The sequence below is a fragment of the Pseudomyrmex gracilis genome, unplaced genomic scaffold (genome assembly GCF_002006095.1).
Source record: "Pseudomyrmex gracilis isolate BER0280 unplaced genomic scaffold, ASM200609v1 scaffold_17, whole genome shotgun sequence".
Taxonomy (NCBI): Eukaryota; Metazoa; Arthropoda; class Insecta; order Hymenoptera; family Formicidae; genus Pseudomyrmex; species Pseudomyrmex gracilis.
In genome coordinates this window covers 686,737-702,908 of record NW_018020601.1, presented here as the reverse complement: position 1 = coordinate 702,908, position 16,172 = coordinate 686,737, and the positions used below count along the sequence as shown (strand labels likewise).

General features: G+C 37.1%; 1 protein-coding gene across 4 annotated transcripts in view; it reads left to right on the top strand.

The window, feature by feature from the left end:
- The window catches only part of LOC109864156 (5-hydroxytryptamine receptor 2A-like), a 121,547-nt gene that overhangs the window by 73,400 nt on the left and 31,975 nt on the right, over positions 1-16,172 (top strand). Inside the window, exon 4 of one of the 4 annotated variants that reach the window (XM_020445108.1) lies at positions 5,288-5,448. The exons of the other annotated variants lie outside the window; for them this stretch is intronic. The gene's annotated coding sequence lies outside the window, so the exon portion shown is untranslated. The remainder of the gene's footprint in view (positions 1-5,287; positions 5,449-16,172) is intronic. 4 annotated transcript variants of the gene reach the window in all.

Below are 16,172 nucleotides of genomic sequence, written 5' to 3'. Positions count from 1 at the left end.
GAACACTCGCACAGTTTGACGCTAGTCTGAAAATTTTTGTTATCTTCCAATTTTATAGAGCAACAGGTAAAATAGAAACACAGTAAGTATGGCAGGCGAGAAGTGAATCCAATAGGTGCTTTTATATCTTATATCTCACGTACACGAAGCGACTGCCTAGAAACCGAGAGATTTTTAGAATTCCAGAAAGTTCGGCAATTTATCTCCGAGTCGCTAGGTCTTTTGACAGTTTAAAACTGGAAAATCAATTTTTTTTTAAGTATACGTTACATATGATATATCATATCAAATTATTATTATAAGAAAAAAATGACAACGTAAAAATAATGTATAGTTTTGATAAATAATATTTGATACGACAATAGTTGACACTGTAAACTACTTACGTGATTATTTTTCATCCATGTTCTATAAACTGTTCTATAAGCTTTCGATAAACTTTCCTCATAATTTCAATAATTTAGAACATTAAGATTACTATATTTTCTAAATATCTATCTATAAATATACATCGCATTTGAAGATCACAAAGGAAAGAACTTGATAAGTCAAATTTTCGTAATTTTAGAGGAGAGCAATTTTAAAGTTCGAAAACATATATGTATTTCTGTGTTACACGTTTTATAAAAATGTTTATATCTCGGAATCTATCAAAACTTTTCTATCAAAACTTTTCCTTTTTCGCTTTGGATAATTAAAATACACTATTTTAACTACCAAATAACATCAAAAACAGAAAATCGAAAAAAAATTGACTTATCAATTTTTTTCTCTGTGGTTTTCAATTTTAACTAACGACTCTGTACTTGCTGGTTTTATTTCCAATTCGCGGAATTGCGCAACAAAAGTCACAATGCACGAGAATTACGCCAGATTGCAATTTCCAGTTGGATAATTTGACCAAATGTAATCAACATGTTAGACCTCAACGAGAGCAATCGAAAAGCGATCTTATAGAAGTTTTCCCATAAGGTTTTATAAATGCAACCACGCGACTATCTTGTAGTTAGTACCATTTAAAGTTTTAAGCATCTTATCGTAGGAAAGATCGAATTACGCTAAGAAGCGAAAGTCTATAAATACTCTAAAAGTATCCGTTTAATCCTAAGGATCGAATTACGCGAGCATCGATGGTCGTGAATACTTGCAACTATTCCTATTAATCTAACAATGTAGTATACAGGGTGTCCGGAAAATCGCTCGCATTCGAGAAGTGACTAAGGATCTAAAAAGAAAGAAAAAAAGTTATTTAAACATAGGTCCGGAAATAAGTCGTTTCCCAGTTATAGCCACTTTTATGTTTAAAAATCATAACTCTTCCATAATCATAATTTATTTTATTGTGTTTTAACATAAGTAACTTTATTTCGGACTATTTTGATGAAAGAATAAGGACCTGTATTCGTTCTGAAAGTGGTCATTTTGAACATAAACAGGTATTTAAATCGAATTAGATATTATGATCAAAATGACCACCTTCAGCACGAATGCAGGTTCTTAGATCTGTTTCACACAAAGCGTTTTGTAATGCGCGTTTGTCAACGCATGTTGGTAATGACCATTGGATTGCCTATTGGCGATACACACATCGCGTTGGCAAAAACGCGCGTTTGCGTGTGTACGCAATTGCCAATAGGCAATCCAATGGTCATTATCAACGCGCATAGACAAACGCGCATTACAAAGCTTTGTGTGAACCAGGTCTTATTCTTCTATCAAAATAATCCAAAATGAAGTTATTTATGTTAAAACACAATTAAATAAATTATAATTATAAAAAAGTTACGATTTTTAAATAAAAGTGGCTATAACTCGGAACGACTTATTTCCGGACCTATGTTTATATAGCTTTCTTTCCTTCTTTTTGAATCCCCAATCACTTCCCGAAGTATTGCGGACGATTTTCCGGACATCCTGCATAATACATACAACTCACACTATAGTATAGTTTCTGATCAAACGAGTTTGTAAATCGGACGCTCTAATTCAATAAAAATAAAAGTAAATAGATGAAACTCTTTCAACTACGAGAAAATTGTTTTCTCGTCAATCGGCGAAGTTTTAAGCACCAGTTAAATGCCAGTGAATCTACGTCGTAAATTTCAATCAGAAGACATTACACACAATCGCGTGTCATGATATTTTTACCATTTTATATACATATATATATATTGAATAAATGACGCAAACACGACGAGCGTCATCGCACAGTTAGTTCGTCAAAAATTTATTGCAATTCAAAGTACAAAATATATAAAATTAAAATTTGTCGTAAAATTTTGATTGATACTTGCACTTTTATTTCTTCGACATATTACGTCGAAATTGTCATAGGTGTATTTAATGCGTTATTTAAGGAAATGAAATCGAAATCGTCCAGATTACATCAATCACGGCGCGCCCGAGTTAGACACGTGTGTCGATGATATTTCGTGATTATCGTATTAAGTGACTATGATTAATGGGATATGATGGATCCATTTCCAGACTGCTGCTTGACAAACTGTCGGTAGGATTTCGGAGCAATTACACGCGCGGATAGCCTCTGATATGTCAAAGCATCGAGAACGTGTATTACTCAATCGTCCAAAGACACTGGATTTCGGCATAAACGCGGTTTCGCGCATATGCGGAATATAGGGTACCTCTAAGGTTACCGCACGTTGCGTAAACTCCCGCTTTGGGGATTAGCGTATAATATATATGTGTCTCAGATTCGCGATAATGATCCGTCCCATTGATCCGCGCAACAAGCTTGCACGTTGCCTATATCACGTGTGAGAAAAAATGGTGCAAAACCGGCGCGAGTTTTCGAAAAATGAGAAAAAAACGTTATGAATGTTATTAATACGTTCTCGTATATATCGCGAAGGCAGAAAACAAAATACGGAGAAAACTGCAAAATATCACATTTTGCAAACTTGCTTGTCAACGTTAAACGCGCGCGATGTATTATTAGAAAAAACATTGTTTTCTTCAAAGAGTGTAACAACATACGTGATAACGAAAATTGAAATGAGACTGGAATCGTCGTGATGTGCGAAAAAGTAAAAGTGGAAAAAAAAACTTTTGTATTGTATTTCTTTGCTTCGGCGGCCACAAGGTGTGCTGAGTTTGATATTTCCAAGATCAACTTCTATTTCAAAGTTTTCTAATTAAACAGTTTCGACAACTGTCGTTTCCAACGAGAAAAGATTTTGCACGCGCGCAAATTGTTTGACAATCATAACTTTCGTCGAGATTCTTTTTGCGCGATACCCAATCTTTCGCGACGAGACTTCGCGCGCATAGATAACGAACTGGTGTTTCTAACGTCGAGATACAATGTATGCCGCATTACACGCGATGACGAAACCTTCTTATCGCGTTACGTTGGCTCTGCAAACGTATAATGTAATGTGGTTATGATGCCGGGAAAGTGCATAAGTGCAGTCAGGTGCAACAAAGAGTATGCATATCGTATACATGTGTGTGTGTGTGTACTTTATGCTGTATACATCCTTTGTGGTACACATCTGCCACCATATCGGTATACACCTACGCTTCAAAATACAGTGATGTATAATGTGGTATACAGCAGTGTTTTCTCTCAATTTTCGTGATGCGGGTGTCTGAAGGCTTTTCACATGTGAGAGCTCGTCCAAAACGAGCGTCACGTAATCACGTTCCGCGATGTATATAGCATTCTCTGTGAGAAGTGTGAAAGAATCACCGAGATTACGAATGAAATGCAAAGTGAATGTGAAACATACCGAAATTTTGTTTATCCGCTACATTAAAACAAAAAAAAAATGATCGCAATCGAATATTTTTTTAAATTATAAAATAAGTAAATTTGAATATTCGCTAAGAAAGAATTAACAACTAAGATACATTCGGATCAGCGAATATTACGCAGACGTTAAGCAAATTTTAGCGATTAAAATTCAAACCGGCTTCTGATTATCTTTGTAACCGAGTTTCTTTGAACGAAAGACCCAGGCTCTATTGGGGTTGTTCCGCGAGAGAACTTACAAGTAGAATTAAATGTACTATCAAAGACTACTTCTACAATAATACCTACCTATCTAAGGAAGAAGGAAGCGAAAGATACAGAATTATCTCGACAAAAGAGAAGCACTTGATATCTTAAGATTCCTATGTACGAACAATTGCAGCAGCGTCGCGCAACAACGCGCGAAATGATGGCGCTTATCTGTTTCGAGCACTACGAGCACTTCAGGCTTTTAATCTTATAAGCAGCATATCTTATAGTCGCTGTTCCACACAAAACAGGGAGAGAACGCGACAATGCCGAAAATGCTCGGTCTTATCGAGTTTCGCTCGCGTCGAGCAGACAACACGACGCCACCTTTTGAGAATTGCATCGCGTCGCGCGATGAGTTGCACGCGCAGCTTAAAGCATCCGGTTATTTTTCGCCCTGGCTTTCCTTCACACGGGACGTGTTTCTTTTCTTTTCCTCTTTACCTTCCCGTTCTCGCATTTATCTCGATCACAGTAACGCGCGAGTCGGCCACCGTTTCCACTGTCGAATGCCATCCTTCCGACGATGCGTTCAACCTGTCCAACACGGCGTTATTAATCGCCGTATCGTTTTAACCACGTTCAAGTAGAAAATTGGATTTCGTCTCTCGTGCGCGTGCGATACTTGTCGTCGGCATGCACGTCTTGATAAATCGTCATGAACTTCGTTACCGGTGTTATGTGTCAGCCGACCTGCCGCCGGCGTGATGTGTACGTGTACATTTATAATATTTTCAATCTACGTCATGTTTACCGTGTCGACGTAATAACACGCTAGAATGTACCGTTCATCAGGATATTAGCTTCCGTTAAATTAAACACCGTACATACATACATACGTACACGTCGGCAAAACAACAAACGGCGAATCGTGTGTCTACATGAAATATTGTTTACGTCATGCTGCATCCAACTCGAATAAAGTTCGCTGAGAAATCTTAAAGATTTTTTGTTGCGCTATTTTATGCACATCGTGAATGTTCGAAATTTCAATTGCAAAAATGCGTTTGCACAAGTATCTGTATTATATCACTTCGAGAGTAGAAGTGTTGTGTGATTTGTTCGATATGTAAAGTTAAATACTTATGTTATAACGTTTGAAATATATATATGTTTCCATAGTGCAAGACAGAATTGATTATTAATTAATAAAAGAATGTTTCCTCTGATGTAAAAGTTCCCTCGGTATCGCTTCTCTCATACATACTTTACAAACACTATGCGGTATAGTCGCGAAGCACTTTCCATTTGCTTTTATTGCAGCGAGAGAGAACGTTCGGCCGTAAGATGCAAGAAGGAGAAGATAGAACGAAAGAAAAACGTTTAATGTGATGTACAGTTCGTGAAAAAGCAAGAGAAAGCCGCGGAAAGAATTGCCGCACAAATGACGACGTCGTTTTCGCCCGCCGCAAAAACAATGGCAGGTAATATCTCGTACAACGATAGAATAGTTCAAGAATATTACAATAATGAGGGAACCCCATTGCTCTAAGTTAAAGTTAATATTAAATGATAACGACATAATAATTTTTACAATCGTTCACGTTGATCCAAATGAGTTAGAAGTTATATGTGAAAGAAACTGAATAATAAATAATTGTGTGTGCAAAATTTCCAACATTACACGTGAATAAAAGATTATTAATCGTGTGGTTTTGTGCGCGTCGCATTTTCTTCCGTCTACAATTTTGTAACATTATCTCCGCAATATTTCGTACTTTGCGTTTGAAAGCACGGAGATCGCTTGATTATAACATTTTCATAAATATTTAATTTAAAACATTTCAAAAAAACGAAGAAAAAACATCAATAATTTTAAACATTAAATTATTATCAGTCATCTGCTTGCGTGTAATTTGGTTTTTTGCAATATTCATACACACAAATATATTCCTGAAACATTGAATGTTCGTTTCAGCTTCAAATCAAAGAAGACGCGACGAAAAGAACATCCACTAATCTCGGAACATTCCGTATAATAAGAAAGCACTGAGTGCAAGAAATTGCATTTGAGGAGCATCTCGTTTCACGTACTCCTGCGGTTGATTCTAGACTACGACAGACTTTCTTGCCGGGAATTCAGTTTTTATTGCCCCTTCTTTCATGTGTCTTGGAAGCAAATTGCGTCCCAGCAGATACAGTCTGTCTGCATCAGGCGCAGCAGCAGCGTCTCTCAAAGTGAAATTCAAACGCCTGCCGCGGTCTTTTTTTTAGTACGTAATCCTTCCGCACTCATCATCTTAACTGTACCGACACATCCATCTGAACTTCTTTTACACATCGCGGCTGACTTTCAGCTAAGATAATCTCATCTAGATATACATTACATTAGTTCTTTGAAATTTTTTACAATGTTTAATTCGCGCGAATTACAAAAGATCTCACATTTTTTGGTACGTAATCTGTTGGTATTATTGAAAATATCAAAATATTTTATTTTTCATTAATATTGAAAATATTAACATATTTTCGTCTTTCGATTATTTATCATCTTGAATATCAACGTGTTCGCGCTATTTCGCTGAACAATGAAATATGTTATGCTTATGCGTAATGACCGTATTCTCTTCGCACGTCCCGGAATCGTAATAATAACGCCGATGAAGGGTGAAGCTCGACTGCGCGCTCACCATAAAATGATACGTAAACTGTTCGTTACATATAAACGTTGCTGATTCAAATCCAGCCTGATCGTGTTGAACACAAGCAGCATCTACCGCTATCGTGCGCAGCGTGCTGTATTTGTCGAGTCCGTCCGTATACACAATAGGAGGACCCTAATTAAGATCAGACGGCCGATACGCCGCCGGTAGAATAAATCGAAATCGTGTGTACATACATATCTCGCTAACATTATCAAGGCTTCGTTAAACTTTGGATAAAAATTGAAATGACGGAGAAACGAAAATTAAGGGATGTACGTCTGTATGTTTAAATAAAAATCTGTCAGTTATATGGCTATAAAAAAAATGTGAGAAGAATTTATGAGATAAATAAATCGCTATGGCGTCTCTTTCATGCCGCTCGTTACATTTTTCTTGATGTGTTAAAACTGGTACAGAGTTTTGTGTTTTTTATTGTTGTTTTTCTTTTTTTTATTGTTTTTCTTTTTATTTGTTACGTTTGTTCTATTTTTAACGCGCGAACAGCAAATGTTATTTATTTAAACAAATCGTGCGGAATAAATTTATTTCCGACAGAGAAAATTGGAGCTCTTAATTAAATGGACCTCGAAGCAGATGGACAGCATTGCAGATATGACGGACGAGCTGCGATTGCATTTGATAGGGAGTATATAGTAACCACCTATGCAGAGCGTTTAACTCTCATTTCGAAACACCGCCCCGCATATCATCTTGGTATGCTGCGTGCGCGCAATTCCGTTGTACCCCAGCATCGAAACATGCGCTGCATTTAGGGCTGTGTATCATCATAACAAACGTGTTGCTGTCGCGTGCACTTCGAGCTAGCGCGTAGTGGTTTTTATTATTTAACAGATGCTTTTGCCGCGCGTATATATTATGTCACTGCGAACTCGCACAAGATCGAAACAAAACTCTTGAAAATTGCCCCGCTATTATCGCGCACATAAAACGGGTTAAATGCGCGCATAAATTCTTATTACAAAAATTTATTACAAAATACAACTGATGCGAGTTGCGATCTACGCATTTTATGAAAGCTTTTCGCTGTTTATTAAATAAACAAAAATTTACAGCGTTATTTTTTACCGCCAAGAAAGAGCGATGTGATATAAAAAATTATAATATTTTTTGCAGAATATTTCGTTTTTGCAGAAAAAACACGACATCATATCTGTTCTAAAATCAAATAAAAATTATCGTGCGACAAAAATACATGCAGTAAATAAAATGTACAAGTAAACAAGATAAAAATCGAGCCAGATGCAAACCATGAAATCTGTGACGTCTATGTGCGAGTATCTATGGTAAGTAGTCTGTCTGAAAATCGCAATCGTGCTCGCGCGTTACGATACAAGTGAACAGAATTTTACTCTACCGCGTCGTCGGTCGGCACGGTGCGCCTCTATGTTGACGTAAAAAAATATAGTTGTGATCGACAGAAGGCGTACTGGTCATACGAGACCGTTACAAATAACGCTTGATGTTTTACGTCGATAACAATCTAGGTCACGCTCGAAGATTTCACTTATTTGGAGAAAAAGTAGATTGAAGTTGTACAATTTTACGTAGGAGTTGTATAGCAAAACCTGCAAGGGCAATTTCCGATAAACTGACATCGTCAAATTTCAAACCTTGAAATCGCTTTTCTGCCTGGTGCTAACCGTACAAATAGTTTGTTTTTTTTTTTTTTTATGTTAGTAGATATATTTTAATTTTTTTCTTTTTCATAACACACATCGTATTATTAATACATATTTTACATAATGCTTGTGTTATATTTAGATGAAATCTGGCGCAGACACATTTATTCTCATTACTTATTTTATGCTTACGTTATACAATACAATACAATTTACTTGAAACGCATTATTTTGTGTACGATTGTAAAAAATCTTTTTATTTTATTTTATTTTCTCATGATACATTTTTGTTTTCTCTTATCATTTTACTCACCCGTAATAGGTAAAAAAAATACGCTATATATCGATTCGATGTAACACATCCACATATATCTTTTGGTCCGACATGAGGGGAGCATATACGGCCTTTAAAGGTCAGACAAGCGCAACCTGAGCACTACGTCAATTTTCGCCAATAAATATAGATCTCTGTCAGTGCGAATAATTAATATTGATGAAAATATTTGATTATTCTGGCTTCGATGGTCAATGGTCGGTTTGTTTCGCGCTTTATGCAATTTTATTGCCGCGATAGAAAAAAAAAAACAAACGAATTACGGCAACCACGGATGAAGAAAATTGACGTTGTCATTCTGTCTGACACGCGACGTCTTATACTACTTGAAGTATAATGGATGCGTGCGCGCGCGTCGCTAAAGTAGAGAAACTAACGAATAACGCGGACTTGGATCGGTTTCGTGATCCAAGGTGTTTCTGAACAATGTCTGTCACGGTAATAAGATTCGTACGCAACAATGTTGATTAAAACCTCTCTTAAAACTCACTTATAAGACTTGCGTTAAGATTAACAGCATATCGGTAAGGTATACCATCTCTGTGTTATATCCATCTCGTGTTCTGGGGTTCGCTATCCAATTTCCAGTTCTACGCTTGGTGTACGCCTATAGACAAAACGGATCTACATGTCCCGTCGGATTTAATTTAAAGTTTGTACGTTTCATTTCGCCGTTTGCAATGGAATTCTTTACGCACGAATGAAACTTTTAACATTTACCGCGAGCAAACGGCTCGCCGGCGGAAGTTTGGCGCGCAAACAAAGAATCCGCGGGTGTCGGGACCTAGGAGGTCGGTCGGCGAAGTTTCTCCCAGCCGGGTGTCGCTTGTTCGCATTACGATTCACGAGCGAATCCTCGGAGTATACCGGCTGCAATTTCCCTTTTTAATACGGGTTACGGCGATACGCGACACGCGATACGCGCGACGCTGTGCCCTTTGCATTCTTGATGTCACGCGAGAACATACAAAATGCAGGTACTATCGCTGCTTCTTTGTCATGCTTTTTTTGTGGCAATTTTTTTCCACTAATTCGAAACGTTCCCGGGTCTTTCGAAAAAGCGATGCAAAATACACACATTTAGCTTTTTATTCGTTTATACATTGCTTCCTTTGTACCAAATATGTCACATTGTTGCATTACAGACAGGTATTCTCTTTTTCAGTTTTAAACTTTTTATCTTTATAATAATATATATACACATATGTATGTATATATACACACACATATATACATGTGTATACAGAGTGTCCCGCAATTATCGTATTTTCATTTTTTATCAGCAGATTCCCGAGATCATTTTGAGACAAAAATTCTAATATCAAAATGTCGAGGTTATAATATGTTTTGAGTTATAAACATTGGTAGATAACGAATCAGATTGTCTGAAATTCGCTCAGGTGCGGTACAATCATAGATACGTGTACGTGTAAGAGAAATAGACTGCGTGTGTGAGAGGAGAAGTGAGTCCAAGCGCAGAGCGAGATAGACGCTTTCATTCGTGTCTCTGTCTTTTAGTATCTGGAGTGGGGATTTCCCGCTCGAAAGACAACTCAGATAACTCTACCATAACAACGGATGCTATCGATTTTTGTTAAGGATCGTACTGCTAGCATACCGCTAGACGCTATTTTTTGTAGTTTTTTACACTCAATTATTTCTTTAAATTTAAACTAATAATCTTTTAAACACATATTGACGGATTGAAATTAACCTACACGTAACTATATTTATCGACTGTCAATCGACTACTGTTACTGTCGTTTTTTTTAACGCTCGGCGCTCCTCTATCGTGCGACTACGATATTTTTCATTCTTTCTATTTTTCTTGTCCGCCAATCACCGCATCACTAAACAAGAATAGAGATACGAATGAAAGCATCTGTCCTCTTGTCTGCCTTTGAACCATTCCCTCTTTACAGAGAAGATAGGAAACGCGCAATCTGTTTCTTATACGTCCATGGGTACAATATTAAAGGCGCAAACAGTGTCGCCTCTCTTTTGTCAATAAAGATTGCGTATGCTATAATTGTGAGATTTGAAACTAACAACAGTTTTCTCTTTGAGAATTATTATCTAAAATATCATCTAAAAATTTTGTGTATTATACGTATCACGTAATAAAGCAACTTCGGTGCATAAGTTGCATTTATCAAAATTATAATTTATCAAATAGTATTTACTTGATGTCACAAAAACAAATAAACTATATCAATAAAAACTTTATACTTTTACTACTATAAAAAAAACCATTACAAAAATCGTTATTTTCTGTATCTTAAAAAAAAAGACTTAAAACACCCCTACATTTTTGCCGTATATATCCCATAGGGGTGTAAGTTATGTTGCCATTTATGGATGTGAAATATATGACTCATACAAAAATCCTGTGTTACGATACTTTCTTCTTCTGGAAGATGTTATTCTTTCAATAACACCTTTCAGTATTTATTTATGTAAAGCACATTAATAAATAATGGGATAAGAGTGACGAAAAAAATGCGTGAGGAGAATGCTTGAGACTAGTTAAAAGTGTGTTCTCTCGTAGATGCAAGCGCTATATTGCAATCTACACGTTAAAACTGTCGTATACATCTTAAACTAGTGGGATATATAAGACATCAATTGAATAAAAACTTACAAGAACTACATACTCTGCGATACTTTTTTATTACTCTTTTACACTTACATATCGCAAAATAACTGCTGAACTTTTTCTAAATGTGAGATCCGATGGTCGGAAACGGACGCGAGACAAAAGAACAAAGAATAACGCGTCCACGGGACGATTTTCGCTTTCTTCTACATCCGATGCTTCACTTGCTTCGCTTTTCTTCTTCCATTGTTTTCTCTCTACCTCCCGCGTGGCGCCACCGCCGCCGCTTCTTTTCCGTTCTCCCTGCTAGCTGCCTAAAGAACCGTCTACAATAGAAGTAGACAGTATATAGAGTAAGAAGTAAGGTTTCTTGGAGTTATTTCATTTTTGTCTATACAAGTAATTATTTCGCGTTTTTTAACACGCGTCTTTGTCATTGGTTGACAGTAAAGCAGTACGTAGTTTGAAATGGGAATTGCCCATTTTGTTATTCCCGTTGTTTCTTCACCGAAAAATAGTTTACTCTCTACTCCTACAGCCTTACTACCTTCATTGTAGACTAGCCATAACACGGCGCTAGCGTTTCCGACCCCACATAAACCTTGTAATAATTATTTTACGTATTTGTGAAATATGGTCGCGCTACTCATCACGCGCGCTGACGAATTGACTAAACTGACCATGTTTCGTTAATGGTAACAATAAAAAGCTGAAATCACAGCAATACTGATGTTAGATAAAGACACGTAAAAATGGATGAAAATTATCTTCACTGTTTTCCATTTTTTTTCTGACTTGTACAGCATAAAATCAGGTGTGACCTAAATTCTAGAGTTATTCTATATATGCATGTATATAAATAGTAACGAAAAAAGCAAATTTCAACAAAGTCGAAATTCTGCTACAACAAAGTAAATATTGTTGCTATTTCGATCGCGCTGATGATAATGTCAAACTGTACGTCATTTCAACTGCAGAAAATTCGATTTCAAAGTGTGGCAACTGAATTATCCAATTTCGAAAAAATGCGATGGCGCTGCTCTTCATATTGTCGCGGAGCTTCAATAACCGATACGAAATTCGGATTTTGTTGCCATTCCCTCCCATAATCTTCGAACACGAGCGAACGTGCGCAAAATTGCGTTTGCCGATATTTCGCACGATGTCCTCCGGCGATCCGTACTCACGATATTCGCCCGAGACACGTTCAAGGAGCGATAAGAAACAATGGGGAACACAATGGCGATGTGCCGTCCGAAGTCTAAGGTCCGTGCTATGTATATCGAAGCGTCCATTCCCGTCTCAGAATACGGGATGTAGAATATATACCGTATACGCGAATCTTCAGCTCGCTTCAAAGAAGAATATATATTCCGTCGCATTGTGCTAAACCATCGTAAATGTTCCCTCACACAATACATGATGTTTATTTCACAAATGTCCTTTGGGCAAATATAACACAAATTCCAAGCGATGAGAATTCAAGCTCAGCCAGAAAGTTTAGCTTAACGCGAACTTTCCGATATATAAATTGCCCTTAACTATCGCCAACTACTCTCTCGACAAGATTATCGTGCAAAATAATCGTGTACTAAGATGAACAGGATCAATTAATTCTCTTCAATTTATCAGATGTTAGAAATTTAGCGAGAGTTTTTTTAATTTAATCCAATGAAATTTTTAAAAGATGGAATCGTCTAAAACAACGATTGTGTCTGACTTTTTCGTTCGATTCAAATAATTCGTTCAAATGATGATGAAAGTAAAGTTTCTGTCAATTCCACGAAATGGGATTCAGCACCCGTTTGCGCTAAATCACTACCAGTGCTCATAATTATTCTCGGTTGTTCCAAATTGACCCGGGTACCTGTTGACCCTCTAGGATGATTTGCATCAACTTCATGCATACCTATCTATTCTCGAATCGAGCTCGTGGAGCACCGGGCAGGTATTTGGGTCACGACAAAGTAAATGGGTAAATATTAGAAAAAACTAGTAGCGTTTGGAGAATTATTCAAGGATACCCTTTCAATCCCCGGGCAAATATACCTCCGCGCTGGTTTAAAAATGAAAGATTCGCCTGTTCTTGCAAAAAAAAAAAAAATCTTACAAATCCTTCCTTTCTTCTCCCAAGGATGATGATTTACGACTTAAATTATTCCCGACGTATCTTTGTATTTTCACGATATGATAAATGTATTTGCGCCTAACTGAAAAAATTCTTTTCAAAAAACAACTGCAGAATTACAACATTTGCGCGCGCAAAAGTTTTTTTTCTCAAACAATCAAATTAATAAAAAATGACTCAAGTTTTGTAACTCTAGTTAGTAAGTATTTTTATTTAAAAAATGTTTATTACATCTTAATTATTCTCTTAAATATTCTCAATTATTTATTGTCGCGATTTTGTTATTTGCGCCATTTTAGAATTCACATTGAAAAAGGCCACAACTTACGGTCAAAACGTCTGTAAAAATTTTTTAAAAGAATAAACATTTACACACCTCCCATATTCAGGCTCCAGAAGGTTTTCTTCTTTCTCTTCATTTTGAATCATTTAGGGCTGTTGCAACTTCATGTTTTTATAATCAAATTAATGTTATGTTACATTGGTAAAGTAGATATTGATTGAAAAGAATGTATTATGTGTAAAAATACACGTGTGTAAAAAGATATATTTATATGTAAGTAAATATTGAGCTTATAAGTAGGTATCACAACTAAAGCGGAGTTTATATTGATATCAAGCTTGAATGAGACAAGCTATCCGCTTAATGTGCTTCGCCGAGAACGTGGTGGTTTCACTCGGAGATGCCTCGATAAATGTCTGTTTGCGTGATTTAACATCGAAGTTTCGAGCCGTAAACCTGGCTGCGCAAACCTGGCCAAATTAGCAGCATGTATATCAGATCGCATAGATGTGCGAGATTAATTTTAACTTACTCGAGACCTTGCTAAGCCGAGGATCGGCTCAGGCTTAAGACTAATCCTTGTTAAACGTACGCTGTAAAATCAGAGAGATGAAGCGAGAAACTGAAATTGGCATCACATTCGATTGGCATCAATTCGCAAATTAATCGCGTTTTAAAGTATAGCATATAACGCCGTTATTTCGCAGAGTATAAATATTCCTTTTCGATAATCTCCAAAACAACATTTTTGAAAATATCTAATAATATCCAATTAACTCTCGCGAACCGGGACGTTTTATTTTTCCACGCGCTTTTGTAAATTAATTAATGAGCGTGCTTTAATTACATTTTCCCAGTATATTATGTATCGTAATACAGTGAATTGAACAATGTACCGGGCGCATATGAATTTCAGTAAAATACGTTCGATAAACAAACTTGCGATAGTTTTTGAAAATGTGATCACGCGTTCGAAATATGTGATCACGCGGAAAGAGAGTGTTTATTTCAGCCGTGAGACGGAATAAAAGAGAAAGAGAAAGAGAGAGAGAGAAAGCGGTAGTTACTATGGAAAATGTAAAATATCGCACGCCGATAAAATATTCCAGATATAAAAGAGATACGGTTCAAAACGGGGTTCTACATGCGACTGCTAGCGATCTGTCCGACTTTTTCGGAGAGTATCTATAGCTAGACGCTGTATTTGACGCGAATGATTTAAGCTCGAAGTTAACAGAGCAGAATTTACGATCGCGCAACATCCTATCCATATGGTCGATCAATCTTTAACCCGCGTTCATCTCTCCTTCCCAAAATTTATAATAGACACGCGCGTGAAAGGCATTTCGCCGACACATATCTCTCGATCGATCTAGTTGTTGGTAGCATAAGCAAGATGTGGCAATGCATTTCTCATCTTTTCGCATGCAAACACTTTATATTTTATATAAAAACAAAACAAAAACAAATTACACAAAAGATCGTAAATTTTTTATTACAAAATGTGTAATATTTTTCAAATATTATTTTCGCCAGTGAAATTTGTTCAAGTATTTTAACGTGTATATGTATATATACGTACAATATATTGTAAACATAAAGAACAAACTCGGAAACGTAACTTTTAAAATGTTCCTTCGCTTCCTTCACAAAAGCCGTCTGTATCGATACAGATCATCGTCTCCGATCCGTACAATTTGCATACTCCCGGTTTTATGTTATGAAGAAAGTACGTGGACGCGCACAATGGCCGACGGAAGAATCCTCTTGGGACACTTGGACTCATTGAAAATAGAGTACTCTCTCTCTCTCTTTTCTTTTTCTTCGGAGAGAAAGAGAGAAGGAAAGAGAGAGAGAGAGAGAATCGGGAATGCGTGAATACGAACGACGATGGAAATGCCGCGGCACAGTCGAGGACACGAGCGCCGCAATTTGACAGCAAGTTAATGCACATTCGGTGAATAAGATATAAATAGAAAAATTCATTTAACTCGCCAAAATATAGTCGCAGTTCGGCCGCGTTTTCTCGTCCTTGTTTTATTTTCTTCTATAACTCTCACAACATTTAATATCGTATTCACACACACACACACACGCGCGCGCGCGAGAAAGGGAGAAAATGCAGCTGGCGTCGTCGGCACGTAATGCATAGCGTTAATTATCACGTCAAAAGGAAGAATACGCGCGTTTAATTACGATGCGAATATTTTTGTGTTTCACTCGACGTTAATTGTGCGCTCGGGTTCTGTAAACAGACTTGTAAACTGCTACCATAAAAAAGACCTCACGAGGAGAGAGAGAATGCACTTGCGATCGCATTCTGAGTGCATCCATTCACGGAACCCCCATCCGCATACAACGATCGAACGCATTCATTGCGCGGGAACCGCGAGTGCGTTCGCATGCAACTCACGCGCGGTTGATTTAACTCTTTTGCGGCTCGCTTGGCGTAGCTGTGCTGTTTAATTTCTTCGTGCCCTCGATCGAGCTCTTTTTGCCGCTCGTTTTCCAGCACAAAAGCA